General features: G+C 38.0%; 1 protein-coding gene across 1 annotated transcript in view; it reads left to right on the top strand.

Moving 5' to 3' along the window:
- Positions 1–8,418: 8,418 nt before the first annotated feature.
- The window catches only part of sstr3 (somatostatin receptor 3), a 16,976-nt gene continuing 15,852 nt past the window's right edge, over positions 8,419–9,542 (top strand). Inside the window, exon 1 of the mRNA XM_030140813.1 lies at positions 8,419–8,551. The gene's annotated coding sequence lies outside the window, so the exon portion shown is untranslated. The remainder of the gene's footprint in view (positions 8,552–9,542) is intronic.

Here is a 9,542-nt window from a genome sequence, read left to right on the forward strand (position 1 = left end):
AAATAATGTTTAATTTCTGGTTTTTTGTGGCAATTTTATGCTCCTCGTTAAGTTTCTTGTGTTCATTATGAACAAGAATTGAACAGTCCAGTTACAATCAACAAGAAAGAAACATATTTGTCCTTTAACTTTGTTGAAAACTGTGCATTTTTTGAACTTTTCCACTTTTTTGTTTTTTTTTTTTCAAATTTTGATTAAAAAAGCTGGGTAGAAAAACCTACAGAAACCTCACAGTCTTCAAAACTCTCCCTTAAATTAATTTGAAGGTGAATTTATTCATACTTTAGAACATAACCACTATGAAACAAGCAGAAAACTAGAACAGCACTCGGAGAGCACAGTCTTACACCAAGGCAGATCAGCCCCCCCACCACCACCACCACCCAATCACCACCAAAATTTTATCATTTGTTCCTTGTGCCAGTATCAACATTTCCTGAAAATTTCATCCAAATCCATCCATAACTTGTTGAATTATCTTGCACACAGACAGACAGACAAACAACAGACAGAAAAACAAACGCTGGCAAAAACATCACCTCCTTGGCGGAGGTAGTAATGTTTAATTTCTCTTTTTTTGCAATTTCATGCCCCTCGCTCATTTTCTTGTGTTCATTATGGACAAGGATCAAACAGTGTTTGTTCATTTTACTTATTAATAAAATGTTAATAAGTATGTTAATAAAGTAAAATGAACAAATATGAATGAAAAAACCTGCAAAATAAAAAAAATGACATGGAAAAAATAACAAAAATGTATTAAAATAAAGTTTAAAAAAAAAAAAAAAAAGGATAAATTAAGCAACAAAATGTACAAAAACAGCCAAATGAATGAATAAAATGACCAAAAATGAATCAAATAAAAATAATAAATGTGAAAAATAAGCAGAAAATTCACACACAAACTGAACAAATTTAGGAAAGTAATAAAAAATAGGAGACAAAATGAAAAACAAAAAGTAACATTAACACACAAAAAAAAGTGAAAATTTACAAAACAGATTACATGAAAAAATTATGATTGACCAGTAAAACCCATGGAGTTGGATCAACGACAGTTAGTTCATGTTCATGTTAATGATAGATTTGACTGAAAAAGTCACTTTTTCTTCAGTTTTCTCAGTTTGTTTGTGTTTTTTTATATATATAAAATAACCTTTGAATTTTCATGATCAATGAATTCAATATAGAAAATATATGATTTACACTGAAAAAATAAGAAAAACACAGAGGATAATATAATAAACGGTGGTAAATCCTTTAATAAAGGTTAAAATACAGACGTGTTCATTTGTAAACTCATTATTTGTTCTGGGTCTTTATGGATTAAAGCGTCTCTGATCGACACAAACCCAACCTTGAATATCGATGTTTCCTGTGTCGTTACTCTCATGGACGACCCTGAAGACGAGGCTGGTTGTAAACAGGTGGTTCATTGGACAAAGACGAACGCCAACAGGCCGCCGCCGCCGCCGCCGCCGTCATGTGACCCGATGGGCTGAAGCTGCTGTGGTCATGGTGGATTTAATGAAGCCTCCAGGTGGAAGAACCCTGCGCTGATGTGAGACCCGATCACAGTCAATGACCTCCTATTGATCCGCCAGGCTCCGCCCATTGACTGAATGGAGGTCATGCGATTTACGACCCCCGCGGCGCCGATCAGGACCGAGGGCCATAAAACACCACCGATGATGAAAGCTCCTGTTTATCAGCACAGAGACGACCACGATGTCACCCCTGGCAACAAAACGTGATGGAAACCATGGTTTTATTGATCTGAAGAAAATGAAAAAAAAAAAAAAAAAAAGATGATGAAAGTGAAAAGTATTATAATTATTATTATTAGTAGTAGTAGTAGTATTAAATATGCATCAGATCTGGTCTTTATTTGTCTTGATCATAATGTGAATCTCCTGATATTTGTCAAACACTAAATGTTTCCATGATGTTTTGTATTTTTATTTTTATTTCTTTGTTCTAGTTGTGAACATTCTACATTTGTGAACATTAAGAAGAGTTTTACAACAAAATTAACCTACGACAATGTATCAGGGTCACATAAGAAAATAAAAACACTGTCACTGCAAGAATAAAGTTGTAAAATATCGAGATAAAACCTGTAATTTTACGAGAATAAAGTCGAATACAAAAAGAGTCTGAATTTTATGAGAATAAAGTCGTACTTTTAAAAAACTCAGAATTTAACAAAAATAATGTCATACTTTTATGAGATTAAAGTCGTCATATTTCAAAACAAATGCCATAATATTATGAGAATAACTTTGTAATTTAATAACAGGCAGGAAAAATACCATAATTTACAGAATAAAGTTGTACTCGCTCGTCGCAGAATGTAGAGCTTGGAACATTTTCTGAGGTTCTACTTTCATTTGGGGTTTATGCACAAAGGACAAATACTGAGCCTATTAGCCCCGCCCACCAAATACTGAGTCTATTAGCCCCGCCCACCATCAACACATTAGCATTAGTGGTCTGCTCCAACAGCAGTGAAAGTTGATGCTTCACTTGTTGCATTCGCTGTGACTGGGAACTCTGTCAACAACAAGGGTTAAGGCTTACAATTTATAAAATATTACTTTTGATTGCACTATTGCAAATTTACTTTCAAAATATTACGACTTTAATCTGATGAAAATATATCATTATTTTCGTTAAATTGAGTTGTTTTTTTTTAAACTACGACTTTACTCTTGTAAAATGATGACTTTTTGTATTTGACTTTAATTTCATAAAGTTATGGGTTTTATCTCTGTTTACGCCGTCGTACTAACCCTAACCATCTTTCATTTATTTATTTATTTATTTCAGTATTGATTTTTACGACTTTACACCTCATGTTTTGTCTGCATTTATTTTATTTTGTTAATTTTCTTTATTTTTTAAGTTTCTTTCTGTTTTTCTACCTTTGATCTTCCTGATAGTACCTGAAGGCAGCATTAGTTTACAGTTTTAGCGGGCTAGCGTTAGCATTAGCTCACCTCTGACCCCTCTGGCTCCTGCAGCCCCGCCCCAAATGTGCCCATTTATGGTCACTTCTGTCCTCAAAAAGCCAACATGGTGACAAACTGCAGCTCAGAACCAAACATGGTCTGTGGTTAAAGCAGGTTAAAGGTCACAACTTAAGCACCGCTTCAGAAACCGTCCAACTCAAAGACGTTGGACTGCGACTAAACCAGCGAGCCGCCTGCGATCGATGCCAATTTCACCTCCTGAATGAGCGAACGCCGCCGCCTTAATTCAATCAGATCTGAGACAGAGGAAACTCGAACCTCTTCAGCGGCCTTCGATCACTTCACATCAGTCATCTGAGATCTGAAAGGGACTGGAGTGTTACCACGGAGACGCTGAGATGAAGTCTCAACATGGGAAAACAAAAAGCCCCAGAGCTGTCGTTCAGCATTCTTCACCCTTTCATGGATGAATTATGAAAAAAAAAAGGATCTAGATTTTTACCTTCGCCAAGTGTAACAGCGGAGGTTATGTTTTCATCTGGGTTTGTTTGTCTGTTTTTCTGTTTGTCTGTTAGCGAGATAACTCAAAAAGTTATGAACAGATTTGAATGAAATTTTCAGGAAATGTTGATACTTGCACAAGGAACAAATGATTAAATTTTGGTGGTGATCGGGGGTGAAATGACTGATCTGCCTTGGCAGAGGTCTGCACTCTCCGAGTGCTTTTCTAATTTTTAGATTGATTTTAGTTCTCAAATTTAGTTAAAGTTGAAATGCATTTAGAATTTTTTTTAAAAAAAATATGGTTCTATTCAGAAGATATTTAACCTCCTGAGATCCAGGAAAGGACAAATTTAGGCTTTTCTCTAACTAAATATTTGTTGATATTAGAAACATCGTGATGCAACAGTTTTTTCAGATGCATTTTTTAACATTTTTATGGAATGTCCTTTATGGTGGACAGTTTTTTTGTTTGTTTTTTTTGTCTGAAACTGTGAAACTCTTGTCCAAACATGAACAGTAAACCCATGTATGTGTCTGAGGAGGTTCACTTCAGCAGATCCCAGATCAGTCCACATTCTAACTCTAAGATGATCCTTTAGTTCGTTGTATGTCTGAGGGTCTGTACAGACTGAACCCATGTGGTTTGGACTATATTACCTTTAGAACCCTTTGGACAGTGAGTTTCAACATATGCTGCATTTCCACTACATGGTACCGGCTCGACTTGACTCCGCCTTTTTGTGTTTCCATTACAAAAAAGGACCTGGAAACTGGTACACAGAACTAGTGTTTTGGTATCACCTCCGCTGAGGTTCCAAGACTGGGGAACAAATACTAAAAGGTGACGTGTAAACACTGCAGACCACTGATTGGTCAGAGTCGTCTCTGTGACCCGCCCTTTCACAAAACACAAATGCGGAAGTTTACAGTAAACATAACGGTAGGTGAATCCTCATGATGACAGCCTGTAAAACTACACCATGGTTGGTCGAGGAGATTCAGTCTTTGGTGGCCAACATAAAAGTTCAACATGAGCTTGACAAGACGACACGCAACGACCAAGTTTATCAGCACCTCTCTAAGCAGATGACACGGAAGTAATGCGCCGCATCGCTAAGACATCCAGGTACTCTAAAGTCGGAACCATCCTGTGATGGAAACAGTCTCCAGGAATAGTACCTGGTACCCGAGTTGAGTCGAGTCGAGCCGGTTCCATGTAGTGGAAACACGGCATATGTGTCCACAGATGTGAACGTCAGGCATGAAAGGGTTAATAGGGATGCACAGTAACTATCAGCACTGATAATTATCGGTCTGATATTGAAAAAAAGGATGCAATTCCGATAATTAAAGTTTTCACCAATAAATACAGCCCATAATAATAAATCTAAATTGCTTAGATTTGGCGCATTTCACCAGTACACAGTGCACACTGATGTTGTTGTTAGCGCGATTAGCGGTAAGGATTTAGCAATTAGCGGGATTTAGCGGCTAGCGCATTGACATGCCATCAAATGGCGTTAAAAAACACATGAAAGGATGAAAATGCATACGTATAACACGCCAAAATCAATAAACTGGTGTCACATATGACACGATTTCATGAGATCTGTCTGTAATGCCCCAGAACAGTGATCAATCATCAGCAAAGTAGGTGTGGACATCTGTAGCCACGCCCACTTTCACCTCTGTAAAAATCCCAACCCCAGTTTAATGGATATTGTCTACATTCAGCCTTGTCCTCTCCATATGGACACATTATAGAGAAAAAGCTGAACGGAGCTTCATGTGTGGAAACAGCAGTCATCATCGAATTGTGTGTGTGACATAAATAGAACTGAAAACCTTCGGTCTGTTGTCCATTTGAAGCAGACAGAGGCTTTAGGTTCTGTAGAAGCCTTTATTGGACTATTAACGGAGTTTAACACTGACTGGAAAGAAGAAGAAAACAACTGGAAGGATGGGAAATATTGGTGTTTGGTATCAGTATCAGTTATGAGAAGCAGGAAGTTATCGGTTATCAATATCGGTAGTAAAAATAATTATGGTGCATCCCTCATTCTTCAGTATTTGTTTTAATCCTGACTAAACCTGAAGTATTTCTCTGTATTTTGGTCTCAGTGAGTCTTCTTTCAGTGGAGGGATCGGACTGTGAAGTTGTTCAGAGGTGATATATCTCCATAGCGATGAGGACTGGAGTCACTTCTCTTTATGTTCATCACTATGGGCAACCACTGTGATCAGGCAGAGTCGGAATCAAGTGAAGTCCAGAGGATTTGGAGCAGGAGTGTCAAACATACGACTGCTGAAGGGGTCCGATCTGAACCCATGAAACACAAACATCACAGTGAAGATGTTAACAATCTCAAGAAGAACAGTGTCATGATAAATGGAAGAAATGGACAATTTTCATTTCAACGTCACACTACTGAAAACAATCGTTAGTCAAGGTTTATTATGGTCAATGTATCCCAAATGTCCCCCATGTTTGTTTTGTTTTGTAATGTACAGAACATAAACAATAAAAATAAAGTTACAAAAAAGAAGATATTAACAATCAAGGATGTTCAAATCTCTGTTTCTTCTGTTTGCTATACTCGTCATGTTGAGCAGGTTGGTTTAAGACACTCAGTCTGATTTAGAGGGGCGTGGCCTGGGGGGAAGTGACGTATGTGCATACCCTCTATAATTTTACTTTATTTATTGGCCCCACCCACTTCAGACCGTATTAGGGGACTGTGGTCCCTGAACTCACCTGACTTTGACACTTCTACTGTAAATCAAAGCCAAATTTCCACTTTTCCAGATTCACTTGAATGCCTCCTGTTTCAGCCTCTGTTTCTCCCGTTTCAGCCTGTTTCCTCTGTTTCAGCCTCTGTTTCTCCTGTTTCAGCCTCTGTTTCCTCTGTTTCAGCCTCTGTTTCTTCAGTTTCAGCCTCTGTTTCTTCTGTTTCAGCCTCTGTTTCTTCTGTTTCAGCCTCTGTTTCTTCTGTTTCTTCTGTTTCAGCCTCTGTTTCACTTTTTTCAGCCTCTGTTTCTCCTGTTTCAGCCTCTGTGTCTTCTGTTTCAGCTTCTGTTTCTTCAGTTTCAGCCTCTGTTTCTTCTGTTTCAGCCTCTGTTTCTTCTGTTTCAGCCTCTGTTTCACTTTTTTCAGCCTCTGTTTCTTCTGTTTCAGCCTCTGTTTCTTCTGTTTCAGCCTCTGTTTCACTTTTTTCAGCCTCTGTTTCTTCTGTTTCAGCCTCTGTTTCTTCAGTTTCAGCCTCTGTTTCTTCTGTTTCAGCCTCTGTTTCTTCTTTTTCAGCCTCTGTTTCTTCTGTTTCAGCCTCTGTTTCTTCTGTTTCAGCCTCTGTTTCACTTTTTTCAGCCTCTGTTTCTTCTGTTTCAGCCTCTGTTTCACTTTTTTCAGCCTCTGTTTCTTCTGTTTCAGCGTCTGTTTCTTCAGTTTCAGCCTCTGTTTCTTCAGTTTCAGCCTCTGTTTCTTCTGTTTCAGCTTCTGTTTCTTCTGTTTCAGCCTCTGTTTCTTCTTTTTCAGCCTCTGTTTCTTCTGTTTCAGCCTCTGTTTCTTCAGTTTCAGCCTCTGTTTCTTCTGTTTCAGCTTCTGTTTCTTCTGTTTCAGCTTCTGTTTCTTCTTTTTCAGCTTCTGTTTCACCTTCTGTTTCTTCTTTTTCAGCTTCTGTTTCAGCTTCTGTTTCTTCTGTTTCAGCCTCTGTTTCTTCTGTTTCAGCTTCTGTTTCTTCTTTTTCAGCTTCTGTTTCAGCTTCTGTTTCTTCTTTTTCATGCTTCTGTTTCACCTTCTGTTTCTTCTTTTTCAGCTTCTGTTTCAGCCTCTGTTTCTTCTGTTTCAGCTTCTGTTTCTTCTTCTGTTTCAGCTTCTGTTTCTTCTGTTTCAGCCTCTGTTTCTTCTGTTTCAGCTTCTGTTTCTTCTTTTTCAGCTTCTGTTTCAGCTTCTGTTTCTTCTTTTTCATGCTTCTGTTTCAGCTTCTGTTTCTTCTTTTTCAGCTTCTGTTTCACCTTCTGTTTCTTCTTTTTCATGCTTCTGTTTCAGCTTCTGTTTCTTCTGTTTCAGCTTCTGTTTCAGCCTCTGTTTCTTCTGTTTCAGCTTCTGTTTCTTCTGTTTCAGCCTCTGTTTCTTCTTTTTCAGCCTCTGTTTCTTCTGTTTCAGCCTCTGTTTCTTCAGTTTCAGCCTCTGTTTCTTCTGTTTCAGCTTCTGTTTCTTCTGTTTCAGCTTCTGTTTCTTCTTTTTCAGCTTCTGTTTCACCTTCTGTTTCTTCTTTTTCAGCTTCTGTTTCAGCTTCTGTTTCTTCTGTTTCAGCCTCTGTTTCTTCTGTTTCAGCTTCTGTTTCTTCTTTTTCAGCTTCTGTTTCAGCTTCTGTTTCTTCTTTTTCATGCTTCTGTTTCACCTTCTGTTTCTTCTTTTTCAGCTTCTGTTTCAGCCTCTGTTTCTTCTGTTTCAGCTTCTGTTTCTTCTTCTGTTTCAGCTTCTGTTTCTTCTGTTTCAGCCTCTGTTTCTTCTGTTTCAGCTTCTGTTTCTTCTTTTTCAGCTTCTGTTTCAGCTTCTGTTTCTTCTTTTTCATGCTTCTGTTTCAGCTTCTGTTTCTTCTTTTTCAGCTTCTGTTTCACCTTCTGTTTCTTCTTTTTCATGCTTCTGTTTCAGCTTCTGTTTCTTCTGTTTCAGCTTCTGTTTCAGCCTCTGTTTCACTTCTTCCTCTGCTCATTAACTTTATTTCATTAAAAACACATAAACGTTAACTGACGTGATTTGTTTTGGAGGCTTGGGCTCGCGCAAACTGCGCCACACAGACCCACGCGCGCAGGGAGTTGTTTCGACGCACGCGGACGCGCAGCCGGGCTTTGACCCCTCCCACTCGAGGCGGCGGAGCTGTTACCTAGTTACCGCCGACAGACCCGGAGCACCGGCAGAGCGTGCATCGCACACGGAGCACACGCGCACCCACGGCGGAGGATGGACCCTGAACACGTCCCGAGTGGGAATAGCGCGGCTCGGCTCGGCTCGGGTCTGCAGTGAACCACCGTCGGAGCGGAGGGAGGACCGGGCTCGGACATCCGCGTCCCCGGTGAGTCCCCGGAGGGGGGGGGGTTCGGGGGTTTGATGACGCCGTTGATTCGGTGCGTTTGTTGCGGAAAGTCTGTGATGATGCGTTCACGGTCGAATCTGAGAATTTATAACACATGATCAAGAATGATGGAAATATTGAACAGCTGATCATCTGTAACCCTCTGGTGTCCAGGTGAGCCTTTTATACGCACTTTATATTCAAGACTGTTATGTTTTTCATTTTTCTTTTAGGTCGGAATTTAAAAGTTATTCATTTTTACATGATTGTTAAAATTCTGCTCCATCCACTAAAATCAGCACGTTATAAACAGTGTTAAATTACTGCACTAACAAATACAAAATAACATGAAAAGCAAACAAAAAAAAAGAAAAGAAAAGAAAAGCTAAAATGAAGTAAAAACAAACAATAAAATAAGCAGCAGAATAAACGATAACAGCCAAAGTTATCAATTAAATGAACAAAAATTTATGAGAAAACCACAAAATAGTAAGTAACATGAGAAAATGAGGAACAAAATGAACAAAAAAAGAATTTTTTTAAAGAATTTTTTTTTAATTAATAAAAATTAACACTTTACACTTTATATTAAAGGTCATTTTATTTTGTCAGTTTTGTTATAGGTCAGATTTCAAAAGTTGTTAATTTTTGTCAGATTTTAAAAATTCTGACCCATCCACCCAAATCATCCCATTATAAACAGGGTTAAATTAGTGCACTAGTAAATATGAAATAACATGAAAAGCAAAAAATGTACTTAAATGAAGTAAAAAAACAAACAATAAAATAAGCAGCAGAATGAACGATAACAGCCAAAGTTATCAATAAAATGAACAAAAATTTATGAGAAAATCACAAAATAACAGGTAACATGGGAAAATGAGCAACTAAATGAACAAAAAAAGATCAAATTATAAATAAATGAGCAAAATTAATTGGAAAAATAACAAAATAATAAAAATGAACACTTTACACTTCATGTTATTAAAAG

The sequence above is a fragment of the Sphaeramia orbicularis genome, chromosome 8 (genome assembly GCF_902148855.1).
Source record: "Sphaeramia orbicularis chromosome 8, fSphaOr1.1, whole genome shotgun sequence".
NCBI lineage: Eukaryota > Metazoa > Chordata > Actinopteri > Kurtiformes > Apogonidae > Sphaeramia > Sphaeramia orbicularis.